The following is a 26,316-nucleotide window of genomic DNA, read 5'->3' as shown; positions in this document are numbered from 1 at the left end:
GCTGCCTTCCAGCCGCAGTGCGCGGCCTTGGCCTTGAACACGCGTGCGCGCGAGCGAGGGTGGGCGGGCCGAAGTTGGAGGAGGCGGGGGCAGGCCCTTGCCGTCTGCAGTCCATTGGCTGTCTCCCCGTAGTCCCCGCCCCCAGGCGTTCGAGACGGCGGGGCGGGCCACGTCAGGCAGCCGGCGTGGGGTTGAGCTTGTGGCAGAAAGAAGGTAAGCTATGCGGGTGGCAGGCGGCAGGCTGCGGGCAGCTGCCTCCAGCACAGAGGCCGCCGGGTCGCACCCGCCGGTGGCCTGACTCAGCTTGCTGGGAGGGAGGCTGAGGCCCTGTGGGCCTGGAGCTCTGATGGGAGATGGGGCAGTGGAGCATGTGGTGAGAGGGCCGCGTCGCGGTGTGGGCGGCCAGGAAGGGGACAGGTCTTGCCGTTTGCCCTCGTCCTGTCCTGTCTGAACTCCTGAAGAACTAGGCCTTCTACGTTAGAGAGCTCTCGGATGCCTGGGTGGGGCCGGCTCTGGTGCCTACGGTGGGGCTCAGCGGGATCCAGGAAACAGGTCGGAAACAGGTCGGCGCGATCTTTGCATACCTTCCTGCAGCAGGTTGCAGTCGTCCCACTCTCCCCCGACCGATTCCCTACTCGAAGGCAGCACAGGGGATTCCAGCCCTGTTCTGCTCGTCCTGGGGTGACTGTCTCCTCCTGATTTCCAGTGACTCACTTAGATCCTGTCCACTTTAATGCAAAGGCTTATGGGTGAACAGGGCCTGTTTTCAGACCTCCTGGTTCTCTGGCTCTGTACTCATTTGCAGGAATTCCCTGAAGAAACAGTATATATCTGTATCCCTCTCTATATATCACATACGTATATGAATGTATGTTTTGAAATATCTGCAACAGCTATACAAAGATTTGCAGAGACTTGCCGCTGTGTTGCCCCTACTCTCCATGAATTTTAATTTCAGCCATGGCATCCTGATCCCTCAGTTTAGTTTCTGAATTTGGAGCTTCTAAAATCAGTGAAATCATGCTATCAAGTATCATGCAATCAATCATTCATCTGTTCAACACTTTTTTGATGTGTTCCTTCATGGTCAAGGTCTTATGCCATAAACTAAAATGGGCATTCCCTGTCTTTTTCTTCCAGTTTATCTGCCAGTTTTATTGTCTCGATTTGATGATTCAATTTCAGGTTCTAGATTTAGACACAGAAGCTTATGATCCTGTATCATAAGCTACAGCTCTTCTGGGACCTCATTCAGTTTTCCTTACTTTCACCTCTGCTAAGCCTCAGACCATGATGGCCTTGAGGCATAATCCTGCTAAGTATCGCTAAAGACCCTAGGTCTCAGGCACCTATCCATAAAGTGAGGTGATGGGGTTAGAAATATTTAGTAATATTGAGATATTCAAGGACAGGATGGGCAGATTGCATGTTTACTGAACTGTGTTAACAGTTGAGAAGTGACCATTTAAAAAACCCTGGATATATTTTAAGATAATATGTTTTACTCTTCCTGAATCTGTCCATATTGACGTTTTGACTAGCAAGCAAGTGCATGTTTACAATTTTGATTCACATCCAATTCCTGCACTCAAAGCACTATGACTCATCTAAATTTTGAAATGTAATAATCAGGAGCTTTTTAATGTTACATTTAAAGATATGATATAAAAACATTGGATAAGAATGCAATTTTTGAAGCATTTTTACTTGCTTTAGTAGATTAGTGGTAACTAAAACCTCTGCCTTGGTTATTTGCTTACTTGGTTAATATTAGGTAGTTGTCATCACCTGGCTAATGTCTTTCAGTATCATGTCTTTGTTAACATTTATTTTATCAACCTAAAATTTACTGGATTTTAATTGATTGGTGTCTCCAGTTGAGAATTGATAACCAAAAGGTAAATAAATCATTAGTTTGAGAATAAAAATGCCCATAGAGATGTAACAATAGTTTTCCACTTGTTGATTGATTGATGGTACTTATTAAGCAATTCGTTTAGCCTTCCTGCAGGTGTTAAATTTCTAGAATAGTTTTTCTGAGACATAATATTCATAGCCTTGTGATACATTTGACTATTGTTCACAAACCATTAGGTGAATTAAATTAAACCTCTTTATCACTATTAGGGGTTTGGAAAATTTAAGAAAGTTGAACTTTAAAAAATTTTGCTTTTGTTAGATCTTTCTTGTTCTAGAAATGGAGAAGATTAAGATGGGAAGATGAGGAGAAATGCTAGAGCTGAGGGCAAAAATCTAAGTGGAGTCTTCTGGTTTAAAATTTGGGGAGACTCATAGGATTCAGGTGTATATGAAAATATCTGTGTGAAGGAAACAAATTAAAATTTCGTGAGAAAAGCACAATGAAAAGTGAAATTATAACTATATTTGGAAGAAATGTAAGGAAATAGTAGTTTCAGGGTTATTTATGGGTCTATAGCAAAACCTGATCTTAATATTTCTTGATTGATGACAATGAGCTCAGTTTATCTCAAAAAAGAAACCTGGGTGATAATTTAAACTTTGATCAGGTGGGCAATAGATGTTTCTTTAGGAGATGTGAAATCTATAAGTATTATATATTTTTAAAACTACTACAGATCTAGAGATGAGCAATATAATACAATATGATATAGTAAGTATAATATAAATCTTTGATTCACAATTAGTGATAAATTGTTTGGAGGTTGTGTGTACTATTTCCACACGATAGGAAACAAATTTGCTAAGCTAATAGGACAAGGGATGTTTGTCATTTTTCTCCCATTTCAATTATTTGAAACAGATTTTTCAAGCAATGTGGAAGATCCCATCTCTTTTCAAACAATAGATTGAACATTGTTGTTTTTATAAATTGGGTCCACCAAGTACTTCTGGCCTCATAATTTTTTAACCTGTTCCAAGCCACATTAGTAATATAATTGTAATATATAATTTTATAATATATAAAAAGTAATATATATATAAAGTAATAATATATAAAAAGTAATATAATTGCATTTATGATTTAAAAATTTTGTTAATTTATATTGGCTTTCATTCAGTTAGCCTGAGTTACTTTAGTTTTATGTATTTTGAAGACATTTCAAAAGCTATGACATTAAATACTGTAAAATTTTCCATTGTTCATTTCTTTAGGCCCAAGGAAGTTGAGAATTCAAACTGCATAGATAAGTTTGTTATTATTTATTTAAAGATTCATGATTTCACTTGGGACCAATGACACATTCCATTCAAGCTTCTAACCTGAAGATTTCAGTTCTTTCCGTTGTTTTAGAATATATCCTCTAATCTCTTTTTAGTCAGATACAGTGACTGCTCATTTGGCTGATAAGCGTGTTGAACAAATGTTATAATTGTGAATGTTGAACTGTAGTTTTGTTATGAGGTTTTCTGGCTGCCAGGATGTATCTTTCCCTCCTCTTTTGACAACCTTTTTCTTTGGCCTTGCTGCTCTCAGAATTTACTTTGAATTTTACTCTGTTTAACAGTCATTGAACTGGTTGATTTATGCGATCAGACCTTCAGGTTTTAGCATATGCTGTTAGGACAAAACATGGAGGGAGTGGAGGAAACTTTTTATTAAAGTTGTTTTGAATTGCTGAAACATGTAAATAAATGGAATTTTTACAGGTTCATACGTGTTAAAGATATTGTATTCATTATTTATTTTTTCACTCAGTAAAGACAGAGCATCTGCTCTGGTCCCAAGTCCCTAACTTTTCTTCAGGAGTTTATAGTATTGCTTGGAAGCCACAGACAAGGCCAAAATACAATGAGATAAATATTATAATTAGATGTATGCATCGAGTATAGTGGGGAATAGAGGAAAACTGTGTGAGTGTGAGATTTTAAGACATTCAGAAGAGGCTTTTTGGAGGCATTTTCATCTGAACTGAATTTTGAGAGCAAGTAGCGATTGTTTGGTGAGGATGGTGGATAAGGCATTGTAGGCACAAGAAAGAACTAAGGCCAAATGAACAGGTTACAGACAAAACACAGACTTTAATGTGTTAAGGAGAGAATAGAGAGATGAGGTTTAATAAGTAAACAAACACCAAATAATAAAAGGCCCTCTTCCCCACCATGTTAAAGGTTTTGAACATTATCCTTCAGGCTGTGGTGGTCCATGGGGAAGAGATTTTAAGTGGAGGAAAGTTAAGATCAGTTTTATGTGGCAATGTGCAGAATGAATTGTAGTGGAGCAAGGCCCAATTGTGAAGGCAAGATATGATAGAACTCCAAATTATGCAGTGGGGCTCGAGGATAGGATGGATGCAAGGTATATTAAGATGGTGAAGTTGGTGCCCACTTGGATATGTGGGATGAGGAGAAGGTAGAGTCAAGGATGCCTCCTAGGTTTATGAATTCCTAAGATAGGAATCACATGAGGATTATCACATGTATGGGAGAATAAGATCGGTCTTGAACGTGCCTTTAGGTCACACAATTGGTGCTATTCAGTGGGCAGTTGGCCACATTCGTCTGGGGATGAGGAAAGGGATTCTAGGTAATGTAGAGATTAAAATGTTATTGACATATAAGTGGTAGTGAAAACAGTGTTGAGAGTGGATGTGATACCTAAGACGGAGTTTGAGGAATAAGAAAGAATAAAACAGAAGAGGAACTCTGGGAAGCACCACCATATAAGGAAGATGATCCAATGAAAAAGACTGAGAAAGACAGTGGAGCTCTAGAAGACAAGGAGGGAGAGAATTTGAGAAGGCGAGAATGGTCAGCTGTCAAATACCATCAGGAATGGAAGAAAGAGCTGACTAGAGATTTTGGGAAAGTTTACCAGTTAGGCAAGGAGCATTCATTTGTAGTGACACTAGTTCATATAATTGTGTGACTTTCTATAGCAAAATTCAGTAGAACTAGAGATTATGAATAGTTGGAATGATCCAGTATTTGGATTTTATAATGTACCCATGGTAGGAATGCAAGGGAATTCAAGGTCTTGACAAGATGGTGGTTGAAGTGATGGCATGTGAGGTTTAGACTGGATAGAGGTGATGACCAGGCCAGGAGCAGGCTGAAAGATTGAGAGAAAATAATTGGTTCAAGGGATTAGAAGTCAGAATGAAGTAAATATACACGTGTAGGTAGGTATAAGGGAGATAGCTGATAGGATAGAAGTACTCTGTAGTCTGAGTAGAATATTGGAGTTTTAGATTTTTAGAGTGCTGATGGAGTGTAGGGTTTGGCCATGGATGTAGATGGATGAAATGGAGGTTACATGAAGGTGTTCAAGAACAATGAGACTGGTGTGTTGGATGAATCACTCACCTAGACGTTGACCCCAGATGATTGTATACCCAGGGTGGAGAGAGATACTATGAGATAGACCATGGTTTCTTAGGTTTTAGACTGCCAGTGGTAGTGATCAGTATACATGAGAGATGAAGATACCTGGATATGCACCCTCAGAGGTGTGGGGTAGATGGTATGGAAATATTCTTCTGAGCCTTGGAGCTTGGAAGGATGATTAGCCTTCACTGAAGTGGCCAGCAAAGAAGAAAAGTCTAGTTTTTGTAGGCCTGAGAGGTAGGGGAAGCATCTAATGAAGAGGCTGAGCATCTAATAACAAAACTCATTGACCGTGGTATCCGAGTCCAAAAGGTTGGGACTGTTTAGTGTTTAGTGAGAAGGAAGGCAGGTTAGAAAAAAGTTAGATTTGGGTGTGAGAGTGACAGTTTTTCTGAAGCGCATGGCTGGCTTTGAAGTTAAAAATAGTAGTTTGGATTTCAAGTTTTGGTGAAGCCTCCTGTTATCAACTTTATCCATCAAATAATTACAGTTTCAGTAGTAGGATAGCAGGTATAGGACTAGTTCCAAATTTAAAAATAACATATATCTCCAATGAATATTTATGTTACGAGAAAGGAGAGGGTTTTTGCTTTTTGCACCTCTTTTTGACCTTTGGACTTCCAAAATATTTTGGCAAATACAGTTGACCCTTGAACAACATGGGTTTGAACTGAGAGGATCCACTTATACTTGGATTTTTTTCAATAAATATGTGCTACAGTACTACACGATCCATGGTTGGTTGGATCCATGCATGTGGAACCGTGGGTAGGGAGGGCCGACCGTAAAGCCATATGTGAGTTTTCCACTCCAGGGAGGGTCAGCGCCCCTCAGCGCCACATTGTTCAAGAGTCAGCTGTACTTCTCATCACATGTGACAACTCCCATCTATTAGGATGCCTGGAAGGTTATGTTGAGCATTTTTAGGTTGGTTCTGGTCTCGGAGGTGTGAAAAATGCTTTGATAACTGATGACAGTTGCCATGGATGTGGGAGGTGGGTGTACCTGATTTCCCTCTGATTTCTCTCCATTATTTTAGGACTGAGATTCTTGTGGAATAGTCTCTGTGTTTCTAAGTCTCTCTTCCTCGCTCATGCACGAAGATTCCTTTCACCTACTCCAGGATTTGGCTCCAGTGTCTCTCCTGCAAGATCACATTTTCCCTCATTACTGGATTATTCCCTTCAGTATCTAAACATGCTGTTATTTCTCCTACCTTAAAATAATTACTCTTCCTTGACTCCATTTCCTCCTTATGCCACCACACAACTTCCCTTTATGGCAAAACTTATGTGTCCAATTACTTCCTCCCATTTGTTATTAAACTCACTTTCATCAGACTTTCTCCCTTCCTACTCTAAAAAAAATTGCTTTCCTCAAAGTCACTAATGACTTTCATTTTGCTAAGTCCAAAGATCTGTTTTTAATCCTCATCTTTTGCTTGACAGATCATTTTCCCAACTTTATTGACATTTGATTGACACATAACTTTGTGTAAGTTTAAGGTACAGCATGTTGATTTGATACATTTAGAAGTTGCAAAATGATTTCCACCATAGTATGAGCCACCACCTGTATCCTGTCACATAGTTGCCATTTCCTATCAGCAGTTTTTCCTCCTACCCCTCTGCTCCTTTTCAATTCCTTTACTGGTTCTTTCTTATCTCTCTGACCTCTCAACATTGAAGAGCTCCTGGGCTCAGTCCTCATGGTCCTAAATACTAGCTTTAAATACTAATAATACCCTATTAGCCCCCAAATATATATATATATATATATATTTTTTTAATATATATATTTATATATATACACTTGCCTGGACCTCTTCCTTTGAACTCTAGACTCTGTGTATCCAGATGCCTACTCAGCATTTCTTTTTGGATGACTAATAGAAATCTCAAATTCAGCTCCTGATTTTCTTCCTATACCTGCTTCATCTGCGGTCTTTCCCATCTCAATTCATGGAAACTTGACCTTTTCCATGACTTGGGCGAAAATCTTGGGTGTCATCCCTGACTCATGTCTCACAAGCCACCTGTAAACTATTAGGAAAGCCTATTGGCTGTCCCTTCAAAATATGTCTAGAATCTGAGTACTTCTCACTACCCACTGCTCTCACTCTAGTCTAAGCCTCCATTGTCTATGTCCTTGATGTTGTGACAGCCTCTGTATCAGTTATCTATTACCACTCACCGTTGGAATTTAGTGGCTTAAAGCAACAATCATTTATTAGTTTATGGTTCTGGGGCTGGCAATTTGGATCAGGCTTGGGAAGGTCGGGGTGGGGGGAGTTCTTTTGCTGGTGGGCTCACTCATGTAGCAAATGGGGACTGGTGGGTTTGGAGGCTTCAGCTGGGATGGCTTATCTCTGCTGCACCAGGACCAGTAAGCTGTCCCATGCTTCTTAACACGGTGCTCTAATAGAGCCAAGAGAACGAGAGGGAGCTGTATGGCCTTTTGAGATGTAGACTAAGAATTCCCACAACTTCACTTCTCCCACTGTTGTTCATAGTTACAAAGACAGCCCAAATCCAAGGGGATGTTGAAATAGACTACTTATGAGAGGAGCAGCAGAGGTACTTTGTAAGGAAATGTGCATACAGGAACAGGGAAGAATTTGGGGCCATTTTTTTGCAATCTGCCATAGTCTCCTAACTGATCTGTTCTCTCTTTGTCTCCTACCATATTGTCAGCAGAGTAGCCAAAGTGATTATTTTTAAAACATAAGATTTCTTCTCTCTTCCAAAACCCTCTGATGGCTTCCCATTGCCACCAAAGTAAAAAGCAAAGTCTTTACTGTGGCCTGTGAGGCTTGCCACCATCTGACCCCTTTGTTGCTTCTCCAGGTTCATTTCCAACTACTCTCCACTCACTCACTAACTAACTCTGCTCAGTTAGCCTCTTTGCTCTTCCTCAAACATCTGACGCATGCTCTCACCATGGCTTTTTTTAAAAAATAGATCTTTATTGGAGTATAATTGCTTCACAATAGTGTGTTAGTTTCTGTTGCACAACAACGTGAATCAGCTATACGTATACATATATCCCCATATCTCCTCCCTCTTGCATCTCCCTCCCACCCTCCCTATCCCACCCCCTAGGTCGTCACAAAGCATTGAGTTGATCTCCCTGTGCTATGCAGCAGCTTCCCACTAGCTAGCTATTTTACATTTAGTAGTGTATATATGTCCATGCCACTCTCTCACTTCATCCCAGCTTCCCCCTAGCCCCCACCACGTGTCCTCAGGTGCATTCTCTACGTTTGCATCTTTATTCCTGTCCTGCCACTAGGTTCATCAGTACCATTTTTTTTTTTTTAAGATTCCATGTGTATGTGTTAGCATACGGTATTTGTTTTTCTCTTTCTGACTTAGTTCACTCTGTATGACAGACTCTAGGTCCATCCACCCCACTACAAAAAACTCAATTTCGTTTCGTTTTATGGCTGAGTAATATTCCATTGTATATATGTGCCACATCTTCTTCATCCATTCATCTGTCAATGGACACTTAGGTTGCTTCCATGTCCTGGCTATTGTATTTTTTTTGTTTTGTTTTTTTGTTTGTTTGTTTTTTGCGATACGCGGGCCTCTCACTGTTGTGGCCTCTCCCATTGTGGAGCACAGGCTCTGGACGCGCAGGCTCAGCGGCCGTGGCTCACGGGCCCAGCCGCTCCACGGCATGTGGGATCTTCCCAGACCCAGGGCACGAACCCGTGTCCCCTGCATCGGCAGGCGGACTCTCAACCACTGCGCCGCCAGGGAAGCCCCTGGCTATTGTAAATAGTGCTGCAGTAAACATTGCGGTACATGACTCCTTTTGAATTATGGTTTTCTCAGGATATATGCCCAGTAGTGGGATTGCTGGGTCGTATGGTACTTCTGTTTTTAGTTTTTTAAGGAACCTCCATACTGTTCTCCATAGTGGCTGTATCAATTTACATTCCCACCAACAGTGCAGGAGGGTTCCCTTTTCACCACACCCTTTCCAGCATTTATTGTTTGTAGATTTTTTGATGATGGCCATTCTGACCGGTGTGAGGTGATACCTCATTGTAGTTTTGATTTGCATTTCTCTAATAATTAGTGATGTTGAACATCTTTTCATGTGCCTCTTGGCCATCTGTATGTCTTCTTTGGTGAAATGTCTATTTAGGTCTTCCGCCAATTTTTTAATTGGGTTGTTTCTTTTTTTGATATTGAGCTCCATGAGCTGTGTGTATATTTTGGAGATTAATCGTTTGTCCTTTGTTTCATTTGCAAATATTTTCTCCCATTCTGAGGGTTGTCTTTTCGTCTTGTTTATGGTTTCCTTTGATGTACAAAAGCTTTAATTTTAATTAGGTCCCATTTGTTTATTTTTGATTTTATTTTTATTACTCTAGGAGGTGGATCAAAAAAGATCTTGCTGTGGTTTATGTCAAAGAGTGTTTTTCCTATGTTTTCCTCTAAGAGTTTTATAGTGTCTGGTCTTACATTTATATGTTTAATCCACTTGGAGTTTATTTTTGTGTATGGTGTTAGGTAGTGTTCTAATTTCATCCTTTTACATGTAGCTGTCCAGTTTTCTGGCACCACTTATTGAAGAGGCTGTCTTTTCTCCACTGTATGTTCTTGCCTCCTTTGTCATAAATTAGGTGACCATATGTGTGTGGGTTTATCTCTGGGCTTTCTATCCTGTACCATTGATCTATATTTCTGTTTTTGTGCCAGTACCATACTGTGTTGATTACTGTAGCTTTGAAGTATAGTTTGAAGTCAGGGAGCCTGATTCCTCCAGCTCCGTTCTTTCTCAAGATTGCTTTGGCTATTCAAGGTCTTTTAAAAAAATTATTTATTTATTGAATTTTTTATTTTGGCTGCACTGGGTCTTAATTGTAGCACATGGGATCTTCATTGCAGCACATGGGATCTTTAGCTGTGGCATGGAGGCTCTTAGTTGCGGATGTGGACTCTTAGTTGCAGCATGCATGTGAGATCTAGTTCCCCAACGAGGGATCACACCTGTGCCCCCTGCAGTGGAAGCACAGAGTCTTAACCACTGGACTGCCAGGGAAGTCCCCAGTTTGAATTTTTTTAGGCAAGAATATTCTTGGAGGGTTCTGTGTATGTTTTCTTATTCCTTCACATCATAAGGACACAGTGTCTGGTTTCTCACTTTTAATGATGCTAAGATGAATCAATGGGTTCAGGTGGTATCATTCAGAGCCCTCTAATATAAAGTTCCCATCATTCTTTAACTTAATTGTTTTAGCAACAATTGAGTCACTCACAAATCAATTAGATATTAACAAAGTGACCTCATATTTTTAAAGGTTTTTTTTTAAGAAATGAATACATTTTCATTTTCTTCACATTTCTCTTTACAGTATCAATTCACAACCAATTTTTCCCATCCCCCCTCCCTGAATCCTAAATTTGCTCACAGTCACAGTGCCTTCAGAATGTATAGAACATATAAAGCTTGGAAGGAGTTATGAAATGGAATGAACAATGAAGGCTGAGTGAATAGGGAAGTAAGGATTATCTACCCACCTACATACTGATTTGCCTGTCTCCCCTCCCTCCTTTATATCTCCCTCTTTTCACTTCGTGAGATTTTCCGCTCCATAGGATAGTTAGGGTTTAGCAGGCCACCGAGGCCTTATGGGGATTAGGAAGTGGGGCATGTGCTGACAGCAGCATTGGTATTGGGTGTGAATTGAATGCAAATCCAGGCTAGAGCTAAGCATACAAAATTTAACATTTGTTTTGTTATAGTGAAGATTGGCTTCAAATAAAATTGAGAAGAAGATGAAGCTTGTACTCTCTGCACTTAGCGCCCTTTTGTCATGTAGCCTTTCCTTCCTGACATAGACAAAAGTAAATTGCACCTCATGGATTTAGGAGACTTGCACATTGTTGCACTGTTTCAAAAACAAGACTCCTTTAGTCTTCTGCATGTCAGTATGTGACTGCATCTTTCTTCCACTTGTCTGAACTGAAAACCTTGGGGTCATCCTTCACTCTTCTTACATTCCACATCCAGTCCATTAGCAAATTCTGTCAAAATATGTGTAAACTCTGACCTCTTCCCATCTCTACTGCTCTTCTCTTTGTCCAAGGCAATATGGTTTCTTTTCTGGATTATTGCCATAATCCCCTAACTGGTCTCCTTCTTCCCATCCTTGCCCACTTATGGCCTGTTCTCCAGAGAAGCTAGAATGAACTTTTTAAAATGACTGTCAAGTATGCCATGCCCTTGTCCCAAAGCATCTAGGACTACCTGTGCCACTCAGGAACATCCAGAGCCCACAGCGTCTACAGGGGCTTCTGTCATCTGGGCCCCTGCTTCACTCTGTCATCTTACTGCCCAGCTTGCGCACTTGCACCAACCATACTGGTGTCCTTGGTCTTCCCTGAATTTGCCACATGTGCTTTTACTTCAGGGTTGTTGCCCTTAGTGTTCCTTCTGTCTGGAATGCTCAGTATTTCCTCCCAGTCTGTGTCCAAATGTCACTATATCAGAAAGACTTTTCTTTATTCTTTGACAGATGCTGAAACATGTAAAGACCGCCCGAAAATTTATCTATCGATGACAACAGTTTTGTTGTATATGCATTTTTGGAATGCGTATATGTTTATGTTGCATATATGCATATATGTTGTATATGCATTTTTGGAAAGTTAAAGGATAAATTAAACTCTTTGTATTGTAATTTAAGCAATTAAAAATAAGTATCCTTTATAAAGTTCCGTCATGCTAGATGAATAAATTTTACAGATCTGCTCTACAACGTAGTGCCAATTGTTAACAGTACGGTATTGTGCACGCCAAAAAACGAAAACAAAAGGACGCAAGGGAACTTTGGAAGGTGTTGCATATGTCTGTTATGTTGATTGTGATGATGGTATCACGGGTGTTTGCACATGTCTAAACTCATCAAATTGCACACATTAAATCAGTGCATTTCTTTGTACATCAATTATACTTCAATAAATCTGTTAAAAAATACCTCTGTCGACTGAGGCCAACATCCTTGATTAAAATGAGATTGGAGGAAGTTGAACACACTGGAGGAACACTTAATTTTTTTCAGGGACAGATGGACTAATCTTCTGGCAAACAATTTAGAATCAAAGGTAATTCTGTTAGCTTAGTTGTTTGGAACTCTGCAGGACCATTATAGCATCTAATAACTCAGAGGTGTGACTTTCTCATTAAATAGCTCTTAATAAGCAGTGTAATTGGATCAAGTGAGGCTTTTTATCTTGGTGTGTGCTGTGGTGAAACTGCCTCTTTAGACAGTGATAAAAGACCATGGTTTCAAGTGAATAAATAAGATCACAATTTTTTTTTTATTGAGACTAAAAAATTGAACTTACATTTTTATTTGAAGAGAATTAATAATTTCTATTTAATGTAAGAAAGTAATGTATGCCCATTGTAGGGGGGCACATTAAATGTAGCAAATATAAGGAGGAGAGGAATAGTATGTAATCAGTCATCAACTTATTAACCAGAAATAACTTAACATTTTTGCATATTCACTTTTTTCCTTGATCTTGTGTCTTTATATCTATAATTTAAACTTGGTTGTGTTCACCATTGTGTATAAAAATTTCTTACAATTTTTTTACTCTGTCATGAGCATTTCTTTATATTATTAAAACTCTTTGTAAATGTTTTTCACATTACTAATCAAAATTTTACCTGCATATTACTTAGCTTACCTTTTAGATCAGTCACTGAATAACTTTGCACAAAAGAAGCTTGCTTTTAAGCCTTTTATATTCTTACACTTTTGAAATGGGAGGTGAATAGAACTTGAAGCATGTATGCCACACTTTGGGATATAGCCAAGAAGTGCCAAACACTAAGGTCAAATGATCAGTAAGTACCCTGACTGCCCACTCCCACAGAGTGGGTTAGTTTTGGACCTACCCCAGACTTTCAGCTTTATTGTGCTAAGTTCTCTATGGAATTGAGTATGGTGGGTTGGGGCTTGGGGAGATGCTTGTGGTCCTGGGAACCATGCTGATTCTGCCTTACATCTGAGGCTTTGCTCCAGAGCTGATCTGGCCTTTGAGGACCTTTGTATCAGTTTGGAGGTAAGACAGATTGGGAGCAAGTTCATAAAGAGAGTTTGAATTTGGACTGAGAGGCAGAAGTAGTTTTTGAGACTGAAATGAAGCTCTGAGCACTGGCTTCATTGTGAGTTGCTGGCTCACTGCTGTTCATCTAGTCAGTCATTTACTTCCAGCATAGTGTTGAAAAGTTCCATTGAACCCTGTCCATGTGAAAATTGTATGTATTGGTTTTAAAATTTGTGCAATTAAAAATAATTGTCACGAACAGCTAGGTGTTCCTCCTCCTCCCCTTCCCATTCCTCCTCTTCTTCTTCTGCCAACTGGATATTAGCATTTCATTGCAGGATCCTTTTCTTGAACATACAGCTTGGTGTCTCTGTACTAATGTGAAAGGATTTACTAATGATCGTCTGCCCAGTATAGTTGTGAAGGTTAACTAATATCTGATTATTAAGAACCCTACAAGTAAAAACAGGCGTGAATACTGCTAGCTGTGTAACGGAAAATTAGTAAATGTTACTTCATTGGGTAATTATGTGTTTAAAATGCCTTTACCCTAGTGGGAAATACACAGAGGTAATACTGTGGGCTTTTAAAGGGTTGTAATACATAGCAGATTAAGGGTATAGCTATGATAAATAATAGCTGTCAGCTGAAGCATTCATGTAACACTTATGATGTATTCAAGTAACAAAGACCCATTTTCCATCTCTATTAGATTCAGCTGGAAACAGTGATGAACCAGTCTTGTGTTTACATGGGTTCTTTGACCTTTTATTTTATTTTTGTAAGAAAATGTACCAAAATGAGTAACAGTGTGATAAAATCTCACCAATTTGGATTCTGCTGATTTGGGATTTGGGCTTGGCTGAAGTTCATCTCTATGCTACCTATACAGAAGTTATTTGCTTAGTTTTAAAAAAGCCGGGAAAAAGGAGTCGGTCTAAAAAGAGCTAATTATTTTCAAACCCTAAATGTGTTGATAACTGAATCTGGTTACTGTTTTAATTTGAAAATAGAGTCATTTACAAATTTATTTATTTATTTTTGACGTCTGGTTCTTATTAATTTATTTTGGTCTGTTTCACAAATCTTAATTAGTGAGAGAGATTTGGATATCGATTCTTCTCTATTTCTCACTTTCTGTTTTGGAAAGTTGATCTGAAAACAAAATAAACAGTAGAATTATGATTCTAACATTTTTTTGAGTCTATTGTGTATTAGGTACTGTGCTAAACACAGTAACTCAAAAAACATTAATTAACTGCTTATTACATGCCAGGCCCGGCAGGAGGTGAACAAGGCTCAGCTGTTTCCCCCAAGAAACTCGAAAGTGCAGGAGAATAATGCAGCAGGCTTGGTCAGTGAGGAATCCTTCTTGCTTGAGATACTCGTTCAGTAGTGTGCTGTTGCTACACAGATAGAGGTAGCCCCTTCAGAATGAGATGAGAAGATCTACATCTTGAGGTTTGGTGACAGTCCTCTCAGAGCTGGAAGGGGCATTAGAAGTTGAGCCTAACTCTGCAGTATGGCCCCTGTACACCATATCCTCATATTCTCATTGCATGGAGTATGATACCAAGTCGTAGTTCAAGCTCTGTATTCTGAGGCAGCTGCAGGAACTGAGAACGTTCAGTGGCTTCCTCTTGATCTTCCTGGTTCTGAACATTTCTTCCCGAACATTCTATTGTTATTTCAAACTCCTGCATGTTTTTAGAAGTAAAAGCATCCCCTGTCTCATTGAGATGTGTCTTGAACTGTCACATGGTTGGGGCTACACGCCAGCCAAGCGTTCATTTGGCAGCCGTGTAGCCATCTGTGCCTGTGCGGTAGTGTTTGAGCAATTATTTGGGCAATGATTGCTTTCATCCATTTCAATGAATATTTACTGATTTAAAAAAATGGAAAATTAAATACGAAAGCCTTGATATCAATGGCAAGGAGCATGGACTTACTACAGATTGATACCAGTCGCCATGATGAAAGTGGCCAATCTTTATCCTTTGTTAGGTACTCATTGGACTTAAAGTGAATGATCAACAACGAAATACAAGTATAAAATCTCAAAACATATATAGGGGAGGGGGAGGGGTGAGCTGTGACGGGGTGAGAGAGTGGCATGGACATGTATACACTACCAAACGTAAAATAGCTAGCTAGTGGGAAGCAGCCGCATAGCACAGGGAGATCAGCTCGGTGCTTTGTGACCACCTAGAGGGGTGGGATAGGGAGGGTGGGAGAGAGATGCAAGAGGGAGGAGATATGGGGATATATGTCTATATATAGCTGATTCACTTTGTTATAAAGCAGAAACTAACACACCATTGTAAATCAATTATACTTCAATAAAGATGTAAAAAAATAAACAAAAAACCCCAAACATATACAGATGTGGGAGAAGTGTTGCTGGTGATGGTGCCACAGGACGAGGGTTAAGTTTGGATTGATAATTTTTGTGTTTTGTGCTCGGCATGGAGCAGCCCTTTAATATGTAACTTTCATGCATCAGACTTGATTACATGTTTTTAGGATTGCAATATATGCAGAGGTGCAGAGCTGTTTGCGGATGCTGATGAGCTGCTTTGGGAACTTGATCTAACACTGTATATCCAAACCTACGTTTTTGTTTTGGTTTTTAAAGATTTGCTTGATTCCCTGGGATGCAGCAAGATATAATAGAAAAAAACAATGTGTTGGATTTAGACCAAGAATCATAATACCTAACATCTAAAAAGTGTTTATGTGCCTGGTTCTGAGTGAATTGCTTTAATGGATTATTTTAATTTTTCAGGAACTCTGTGTCAACTATACTTTATAGAGGAGTGGTTAAGCATGTGAACTTTCTTTTTTTTTTTTTTTTTTTTTTTTTTGTGGTACGCAGGCCTCTCACTGTTGTGGCCTCTCCCGTTGCGGAGCACAGGCTCCGGACCCGCAGGCTCAGCGGCCATGGCTCACGGGCCCAGCCTCTCCGCGGCACGTGGGATCTTCCCGGACCCGAGTCCCCTGCATCTCCAGGCGGACTCTCAACCAGTGCGCCACCAGGGAAGCCCATGCATGTGAACTTTGACTCACATTCATAGGGTGCACAGTTCATATCCATGCTCTGCTTCTTACATAATTAGGCAGCTAATTTTGACCTCTCTTTGCCTCACATGGTTTTTCATATGAAAATGAGGATAATAATAGTTCTCACGTCATGGGGTTTTGAATATTGGGTGAGAGAACACATGTAAAGAGCTTCAACTATGCCTGCCTGGCACATGGTAAAATTCTCAATAAATCCTGGCTGCTAATACCACTGTATAACCTCAGGCAAGTTACTTCCTCTCTGAGCTCTTATTTTCTCATACTGGAAATGGCGTTAATAATACCTACCTCAGAGTTATTGTGAAGATCCAATGGGATTAGTTACTTATAGTGTTTTGTGGATGTGTGGCACATAGGAGCTGTTTCATCCAACATGGTGTTCTGAATCTCATGTTGTGCTTTGTGTTCATTCAGTGAATCTTTACTGAGCGGGTACTTGTTATATGCTGGGGTATAGTGGTCAGAAAGAGAGTCCAGGCCCTTGCCCTCAGGAGTTTGCATTTCACTGGGAGGTGGAGAGAGAGGCAGCAGAAATACTATATGATGATCGTTTGAGATTGCGACCAAAGCTATGAGAAGGATACAGTAGTGGGTCACTGGGGGTAGGGAGTGGGGAAGCACTTGGGGCTGAGGGGTAGGGGAGGCTCAAGGGAAGATGTGAACAGTGAGAGGAGTCAGCTGTTTAAACAGCAAGGGCACAAACACTTGAGGCTGAGGGGCCTAAGAGTTCCAGACCTGCACATCGAAAGAACTTGGGAGGCTTACGGAGCAAACTGGAGGTCATTGTGGCTAAAGTTCCTTGACTGAGGGACAGGTGTGAGACCAAATCATGTAGGACCTTTTGGCCTTGGTTTGGAGTTTGAATTTTATTACAAAGTGCAGTGGGATGCTGTTGAAAGGTTTTCAGCAGGTGAGTTAGAAGTCAACTATATATTTTGAATGGGAATTTCATGCATTTCCTAACCGTGGGCGCTGGTGTCTTATTTCTCTAGCTGGTGACTTACATACAGGATCCCATCTTAGTCTTTGATTACAGATGCTCTACTTATCCCTAAAACTTAAATTCTTTTCCATCATTCGCTTCCCTTGACTGTCCTACATGGTATCAAGGGAGGGAGGAAACACATTTTTAGAGTACATACCTACTGTGTCAAGATCCTCTTGGCTTTCAGGCTTACTTCATGTTGTTATTTATGCCACCTTGGGAGGCAAGTGGCCCCAGATTTAACCAGTGAGGAAACAGGCTCCAGATAGTAAGTGATTAACCTAAATTTTAACGCCTAGTGGTGGAGTCAGGTTTTGCAACCAGTCTGTTTTTCCTACTCCCTGACCCTCCAGCCCCATGCATTTTTCTCTCTGTGTCAGGTTGCTCTGTCATCATGGTGATAGGGGTGTGTAAGACTAAGCATAATCAAATTAAAGACGTTTTCTCATCTTCACTATGGATAGTTGTAGGGTTTGCAAAAGAATATATGACATTGCTTCACAGTGCCCTATTCATCTTATTCATTTGATCATTTTTAGAGTGGTTCTTCTAACAGTGTGGTGATGATGTTATTTTTGTGATTGTGTCCATTCAGGCCTGGAATCTAGAGATATTCTCCACCTTGGGCCACACTGAGTTAGTTAACAGCAGGGAAATTTACTATCTTCCTATAAAATTCCTTGGCCCATCTGATCTTCAGCTTTCATCAGTACTAAGAGTGTAAGTTAAAATAATTCTATTCCATTCGATATGATTTTAATAATTTAGTTTTCATGAAAAATAAGAAATGAGTTTGGCCAGTTTGCAGCAATCAAAAAAAATGTTGCCATTTAACTTGTCATCAGTCTACCTAATTCTTTTCGAGAGTGAGCATTTTTATTTTGGTATAAAATTTCCCAGGAGTCTAAAGTAGGAAAATAATAATGGTTATATTTCTCCTTGAAAATGAAGGAAGATTTTTAAATGGTCTAAAGTTAATTGAATCTATCTAGTTAAATTACATTGACCCCTTTTCAATATTACTCTTTCCATAAAGCATTGGTAAAATGGCTAACAAAGTAGTCTTAACATTTCTAAAATTTTTCTAGTTTGTTGCTCCCTTAATGACGGATTTCTATGCTTATAGTGATTTGGGTTTTAGAAAGTCATATCCTCTATTTCTAAAGAATATGTAAGTATTTGAATAAAGATTTTCATAATTTTGGTAACTTTATTCAAATTACAAAATCACATATTCTTGTGAAAAAATTATAAACTAGGAACAAGCAAAATTAAAATTCACCCATAATTTATGTTTTCCAGGCTTTTCTATGTACATATATACCCAGACTACCTGGATTTGAATTTCAGTTTATTGTACGACCTTGGGAAAGTTATCTGTCTTTTCTGTGCCTCAGTTTCTTCTTCTGTAAAATGAGTGCCTATTTCATAGGGTATTGTGAGGATTAAATGTTAATAAATGTGAAGTGCTGAGACTATTGCCTGGCCCCTAGGTGAGAATCACACATGTGGGTTTTTTTTTTTTAACTTTATAATGGAAAATTTCAAACATATATAAACATAGAATAGTATTATGAACTCCAATGTACCCATCTATTATCAACATTTAGACGTTCTCGCTTTACTTATCATTTCCTCTTTTTTTTTTTTTTCCCCTGGAGGGACACTGGTATACTTCAGTTTGTGCCATATTAACATTTGCTAAGAAGTAAATTATTTTAGAGAACGAGTGCGCAAAATTTGAGTCATTTTTTAGGGGAAGAAATACAAATCAAATACCTATAAAACACATTCTGTGGTGTTTTACTAAATTTTAGTTAACTGAATGGCATTAAAAGTAATATGAATACGGAGATTTTAGCTATTCAGATTAGACATTTATTGGTCAGTAAGGTCTTCAAATGTTTGGGCATCAGTTTTATTATAAATATACAGTAAAGATTATTTTGTATCAACATAAAATACTTATTTAAAAATGTACTGAGCAATTTGAGAAATTATTCTTTTGGTGGAGCAAAAATATTTAAAAATTATAACATTAGAAAAAATAATCTCATAAAGGAGCTAATTAGAGGACTTCTTTGAAGACTTAGATTGGATACTGTAAAAATTCTAGAGATAAATCAGTCTTTAGATTTTAAAAATCACTATTTTTCATCTGCATTCCCTTGTATATTTAACATATAAATACATACACATAAAAGACACTTTAGAAAAGATAATCCAAGAATAATTGAAGAAAATTTTGTAACAAATCAGACATTATTGAAGTTGGTGGTTTTGTTTCTTACTTTCATGCTTGGTTCTCCTGGACAGTAATAAGCTCGAACTTGGTATTTCCTGCCTTTGATCTTATTTTAGACTCCCATTTCAAAATCTATGAGTAACTAACATGTGATGTAACTGAGAAGAAACTAAATTGTAAAGGCAAGAATATGATAGCAATTTGATGTATTTTAGTAAATTGCAACCAGTGAGATAATCAGAACTTACAGTCACCTAAATTTGCTCAGCACTTGAATTACAGATCTTAAAATTCCTGGGACATGATGCAGGAATGTGGAGTGTGCTGGTTATGCCTCATGTTACTGATAGGCCAGGGAAACACTGGATTGGGAGTCAAGAAACCTCCCTTGTCATGTGAATTGCTAGGGTGAGTACCTTTTTGTTGAGTTGCTTAACCCCTCTGACATTGTTTCTCCAGTGACAAAAGTACAGAAGGGAGATGCTCTCAGGTCCAATATATTATTAAGGAAGTACTAGCTGCTGCAACAAACAGACCTCAAAATGCAATGGTTCAAACAAAGTAGGTTTTTTTTTTGGAGTTTCAGGTTTGCAATTCTGCTCTAAGCTATCATTTAGGGCTCCTTCCATCTTGTTTCTCCAGCCGTGTCCTAGAGGCATTGTCTTCATGCACATGATTGAATCTGAGTTGTTGCCAAGACCTGGTTTCTGTTGGGAATAGAGTGGAGGAAGCAGGTTGTAGCCTGGAGTTGGCACATCGTGTCTGCTCAGATTCCACTGGGGAGAACTTGATCACATACACAGTCTCTGTGGCCATACTTGAGGCTACTAAATGTAATACAGCTGGTCAGGCTACAGTTTTATTAATATAGAAGAAAAGCACAGATAGTGAAGGATAGGTAGCAGCCTCTGCCACGTCTATGCCGTTCCTGCTTTCTCTGATTGACCAAGTGGTTCTGTCATACCAGTAGGTTGACCTCTACCTCGTCTTGATTTTGAAATTAGTGGCAAAAATACAAGTATTTCCTACTCTCAGCTTAATTTAATGATGACTTAGTGAATATAATGATTAAAAATCACTATTTTCTTACACTCACTCTTTAGTATTAAAAACTTTCCATTGCAATTTTCCCATGACATTTCCATTTTTATGAATCATGTCGTTAGGAGGACTCCAATTGTCCTGTTAATTTGAGAGCGCAGGAGCCAGTTGGATTTTGAAGCTTTTGAAGCAAGAGCTGAGGTTAAGCTTGAGTTTCTAGCAGGTTTTGGGATATAATAAAGGGTGATGAAACAGATTCCAGCTGCCAAATACTAGAGAGGCTGTGGGACTCTTAGGGACTGAGAACAGGTAGGTCAGAAGCTAAGTAGGTAGGAGAACAAGGAAGATATAAATATTGGGTGATTGAAAAGTCTTTTTCTTTTTTTCTTTAAGGGGCAGAGTGAAGCAACTAGAAGAGTCTGGAATATACCCCTGAGCCACAGTCTTGATAAACTTATAAGATCAGGTCAAATTTATTGATGGTGCATATCAGCTTTTCTATAAGCCATTAAAAAAAGTAATAAATAGTCAAAATATGTGTTAAAAATCCTCAGTCTGATGGTTCCATAGCTTAACTTGTGGGTGGAAGAAGCTAAGTAAATGCATAACTGATAATTGGAAGAGTTGATAAAGTGTTAGAAAGAAAAAAAGTCCTAGTTGTGTCTCTGAAACAGGATCCTTTTAATGTGAGGGAAGTTTACTTTTTATCAGTCTGATGATGACTTTGCTTTTGTAGACTAGCTTCCAGAATGTACTCTCTGTAGCCCTGACTTCCACCTACATTGCTGCCCTGAGTCCTTCCTATATAGAAATTTGGTAGTCATGAGTGCTCAAAGTCAAGTCTTTCTCTGTGAACCATTGGACACCGGCCCCCGCAAACTACCCTGCATAATCCCTCTGCTAGATTTCCATAGCACTTGTGAATATAATTACAGTTGACCCTAGAACAACATAGGCTTGAACTGCACGGGTCCACTTATACATGGATTTTTTTCAATAAATACTTTATTACAATACTACACGATCAGTGGTAGGTTGAATCAGTGGATGAGAAACCATGGCAGTGGAAGGCTGATCATAACGTTGTGTGCAGATTTTCAATTGTGCGGGGGTCGGCGTTAGATAGATTTTTAACCCCTGTGTTGTTTGAGGGTCTACTATAGAGAGATTCTTCTCTTGTTTTTCAGATTGTATCCTTCATTTGAAGTTTGACACTAAATACTTTTGTGTGATCTATGGCTGTATATTTTTGTATCCTAGGGAAACTATTGAGAAAATTGAAAACCTAAGGTGCTTTATCTATCTGCTGCTCCTTTATTGCTTCTAGAGTGCAATTGATTTATTTTTGGGGAAGTGTTCTTGTGTGGCTGAAACACCTTGGCAGATAAGATGATAATTGCTTAAGTTAAACAAATACTTTGATTCACTTGGAACTTAAAGACCTCATTGAAAATTCTCTTTCTGATTTAGATTCAGACAGACAAAAAAGGCAGTATGACAGGTTGGAGATAAATCTTTTAAAATCAAATACTCTTTTTTTGTAACGTGGTTTATGGAGCATATTGTGACTAAGAATGTCAGGGTAAGAAGTAATATATAAATTGTTTTCTTAAATGTATAAAATGCCCAAGGGACGTTGAGATTAAAAATAGAGTAGGACACATGCTACACTGCCAATGCTAAAGCAAAATATATACTCTTTTTGAAATTCCCTAAGAGAATATGATGTTTTGATACCTTGAAAGGTGAAGTGGTTGTGATTAACCTTGAAATATGTCTCCAGCAGGTGAAAGACACCTGCAGTTGGTAGCGCAAGGATAGCAAATCAAGGATGATATCAAATCATATTGCAGCTGTGGTAGTGGTTTTGAGAATGCCTAAGGAAAGATAGTTACTATAGATTTTAAAAACTTACTTATTCTCTAAAGTGTTGTACCGAAATTAGGACTGTCTTTTGTAAGCTTAGGTATTTGTCATCTATACTTAGACAATTTTGGTAAAAACAGTGCTCTTTTACTCCATTGGCCCACCTCCTGGAGACAAAGTCCTCTTTCCGGAGGGCTCAGCTTCTTCACTGCCATAATAAGCTATTAGCCTAACCAGCTGTTTGTCTGGTCCCCAGAGCATTTTGGAATTCCATCGTTCAGGCCTGAATCAGAGTATAACCCCACATTTCTTCTATTTAACTCTCCCACTCTTGACATTTGCATAAGTATATTCTGTGGTAAGTTGATAACCCTCTGCTTCTCTGGATACTCTAAAGTCGACTTTCTATTGAGTTAGGTTAGATCATCAGGAAACTCTGTACTTGGACCCCATTAGCTGAGAGGTTTTTTTTCTGAATTACATGTTATGTTTTAACCATGGCTTTCTCCAGTGTTTGTTGAAAAAAGAAGTAACATAAAATTCCGTTTTGCTTGTTATTGAGATTATTGTTTATTATATCACTCTGTATCCCATATAGAAAGCCTAATGTGAGAAATTTCCTTCAGAGTTTAGGGGCATGAAAAAGTTTGTTTTCTATGATAAAGAGAACTTTTTCATCTTTTAGATAATAAGACATGTATAATTTATCTTATTTATGTATTTACCTGTGCTTGGATGCACAGGGGCAATTTGAATGTCAACTGTAGTAATTTTTGTCAACAAATTTTAGAAATTAATTAAATAGTCATTATGTAAACCAGGAGTCAGTAAACTACAGCCCACCTGCCTCCTGTTTTTGTAAATAATGTTTTATTGGAGCACAGCCCTGGTCATTTGTTTATGTATTGTCTGTGGCTGCTTTCCTGCTACAGTGGCAAATCTGAGTAGTTGCTATCTGACCCTTTACAGAAAAATATGAACAATCCTAATGTAAATAGTCACATGGTAGTATGGGTCAGACCAAATGCAATAGCACTGAAGAAATATAAAGCAAGGCGATTGCTCTAAGATGTGGCTGCTTGGGAAAGGCTTAACAGAGAAGATACGCTATGAAGTGAATTTTATCTTTAAATAGTAGGAACAGACAGAGGAGGACATTTTATATAGGAGACAACAGCATAAATAAAATCCCTTAGGAATGAGCAGATTTTTGAGCACATGGGACTATTCTGAAAATGGTTTTAACCAGATTGGAATTAGACAACAGTGAAAATGAAGTCGAATGTGTGAGACTGCTGTTGGAGACTTAAAACCTGGGAATCAGAATTTGCATTTAATCTGACAGGCTATTGAAAACTCACTATGAATTCTTTACAGGGAAATGATATGATGGAAATAGCATTTTAGGACAGTTAATCTGACAGCAGCGTATGGGATGAACTCAAGCATGGAGAACCCCAAGATTAAGCAGTTACTGAAGGAAGCCTAGCATGAGGAACGAAGATGATGAATGGAGAAATGGAGAGGAAAGGTAGACTCTGGAATGCTGGAAAGAACAAAGCTGACTTTGTGACTGACTGGATTTAGAGAATGTTGGTGAAGAAAATTGTGAGAGGAGAATTGAGAGAAGATGTGCTGAAATGGAAACAGTTTTTATGAGAGAAAATATGTGTTTTGTTTTTAACCTCTCCAATTTCTGGTGTTTTAGAGCCTCATGAGAGAGAGTAGGGAAGTGTTTGGAGATAGGGATGAGATGAAGGCTCCAGGAGAGTTTTCATGAAAGAAGCACAAGGCAAAAGGCTCGGGAGCACCTTCAGGAAGATGGTGCTTGAGAAGCAGAGTGGACAGAGGAATTGGAGGAGCCAGTAGAGCAGTGTTTGCCAAGGTGTATCCCAGGGGAGGCTGGTTATGTAGACTGTTAACAGGTATTTTTAGAAATAGGTAGGCCATGACCAGATAAGTTTGGCAAACTCTGGGTTAAGCAAAGTTTATCAAACTTCTTGCTTTAGAACCTCTCAGATTCTTTAATAATACACACCATTGTTTGTATCACCAACTAAGATCTGTCTCTCAATTATAAATTCATTTATCCAACTTTCTCCCTGACATTGCCACTTGGATATTCATTAAGCATCTAAAACTTACCTATCCAGTGGAATTCCTGGTCTTCCCTCACAAAACTTATTTCCCTGTCTCAGTTGATGGCAACTCCATCTTTTCCTTTTAGTAAACAAATGCTATGGTAAGTAATATATACATGGTTTTGTTTAATGTGTAAAATGCCCAAAGGAATTAAAATTAAGAATAAAGTTGCTCAGATCAAAAACCTTGACGTCATCGTTGACCCTTTCTTTATCCTATACTCTCATCTAATCCATTAGCAGCCACATTGGCTCTGCCTTTGAAGATATCCAGAATCTGACCTCTCCTCACCTCAGTGATTCTATTAAAATCTTACCACTTTTTTTTTTTTTTTCCTGTAGTAGTTAACAGTTTCACTCAGGATAAATACATCTGTCCGTCCAGTGGCCTACAAGGCCTTCTGTGGTCTGGCTTCTCACTGACTCTGATTTACCATTCTCTTCCTCCTTCACTCTGTCCCTGACTCATCTTTTTCCTCTTTCTGGGATGAGTCTTAAGCAGGTTATTAGCTTAGGGCTTTTGCACTCACTGTTTCCTGTGCCTGTGACACTCTTTTCCCAGATTTGTATGGCTAACATCCAAATGTCACCCTCTAAGGTGACCACCATATTTAAATAGGAAGTGTGTCCATCCCTCACTTCTCATCCACCCCCCTTTACTCTGTTGGCTTTCCTTTTTAAAAACATTTTTTTCTTCCAGTTTTATTGAGGTACAGTTGACATTTAGCACTGTATAAGTTTAAGGCATAGTGATTTGACTTATATACATAATCAAATGATGACCACAATAAGTTTAGTGAACACCCATTGTTTCATATGGATACAAAATTAAAGAAGTGGAAGAGGAATATGTTTTCCTTGTGATGAGAAGTCTTAGGATTTACTCCCTTAACATTTATACATAACATCCAGCAGTGTTCATTACCTTTATCATGTTGTACACTATGACCCCGGTACTTATTTATCTTATAACTGGAAGTTTGTACATTTTGACTGCCTTCATCCAGTCGCCTCCCCCCGCCTCTGGTTCCAGTTGCAAAATAAATGAGTCACAGGTATGAAATGTATAGTGTGGGGAATATGTCAATAATTATGTAATACATTTGTATGGTGATGGTAACTAGGCTTATCATGATGATCATTTTGAAATGTTTAGAAATATCAAATCATTATGTTGTGTAACAGGAACTAACGTAGCATTGTAGGTCAATTGTACTTCAAAAACAAACTCATAGGGCTTCCCTGGTGGTACAGTGGTTGAGAGTCCGCCTGCCGATGCAGGGGACACGGGTTCCTGCCCCGGTCCGGGAGGATCCCACATGCCGCGGAGCGGCTGGGCCCGTGAGCCATGGCCGCTGAGCCTGCGCGTCCGGAGCCTGTGCTCCGCAACGGGAGAGGCCACATCAATGAGAGGGCCCGCGTACCACAAAAAAAAAAACAAAAACCAACTCATAGAAAAAGAGATCAGATTTATTTTTTTCTATTGTATCACCTTCTAAAATATTTCATGTATTATTTGGTTTTTTGTGTACTCTTTGAATCTTCAAGATGGCAATATATGTCCCTACAAAATTC

The 26,316-nt window shown here is 39.0% G+C and overlaps 1 protein-coding gene across 3 annotated transcripts in view; it reads left to right on the top strand.

The window, feature by feature from the left end:
* The first annotated feature begins 152 nt into the window (after positions 1-152).
* The window catches only part of FOCAD (focadhesin), a 314,675-nt gene continuing 288,511 nt past the window's right edge, over positions 153-26,316 (top strand). For all 3 annotated transcript variants that reach the window (XM_079927956.1, XM_079927958.1, XM_079927959.1), the window contains exon 1: positions 153-213. The gene's annotated coding sequence lies outside the window, so the exon portion shown is untranslated. The remainder of the gene's footprint in view (positions 214-26,316) is intronic.

Source organism: Stenella coeruleoalba (genome assembly GCF_951394435.1).
Source record: "Stenella coeruleoalba genome assembly, chromosome: 7".
NCBI classification, from domain to species: domain Eukaryota; kingdom Metazoa; phylum Chordata; class Mammalia; order Artiodactyla; family Delphinidae; genus Stenella; species Stenella coeruleoalba.
The sequence above is the reverse complement of the archived record's forward strand: the minus strand, read 5'-3'. Positions and strand labels throughout refer to the sequence as shown.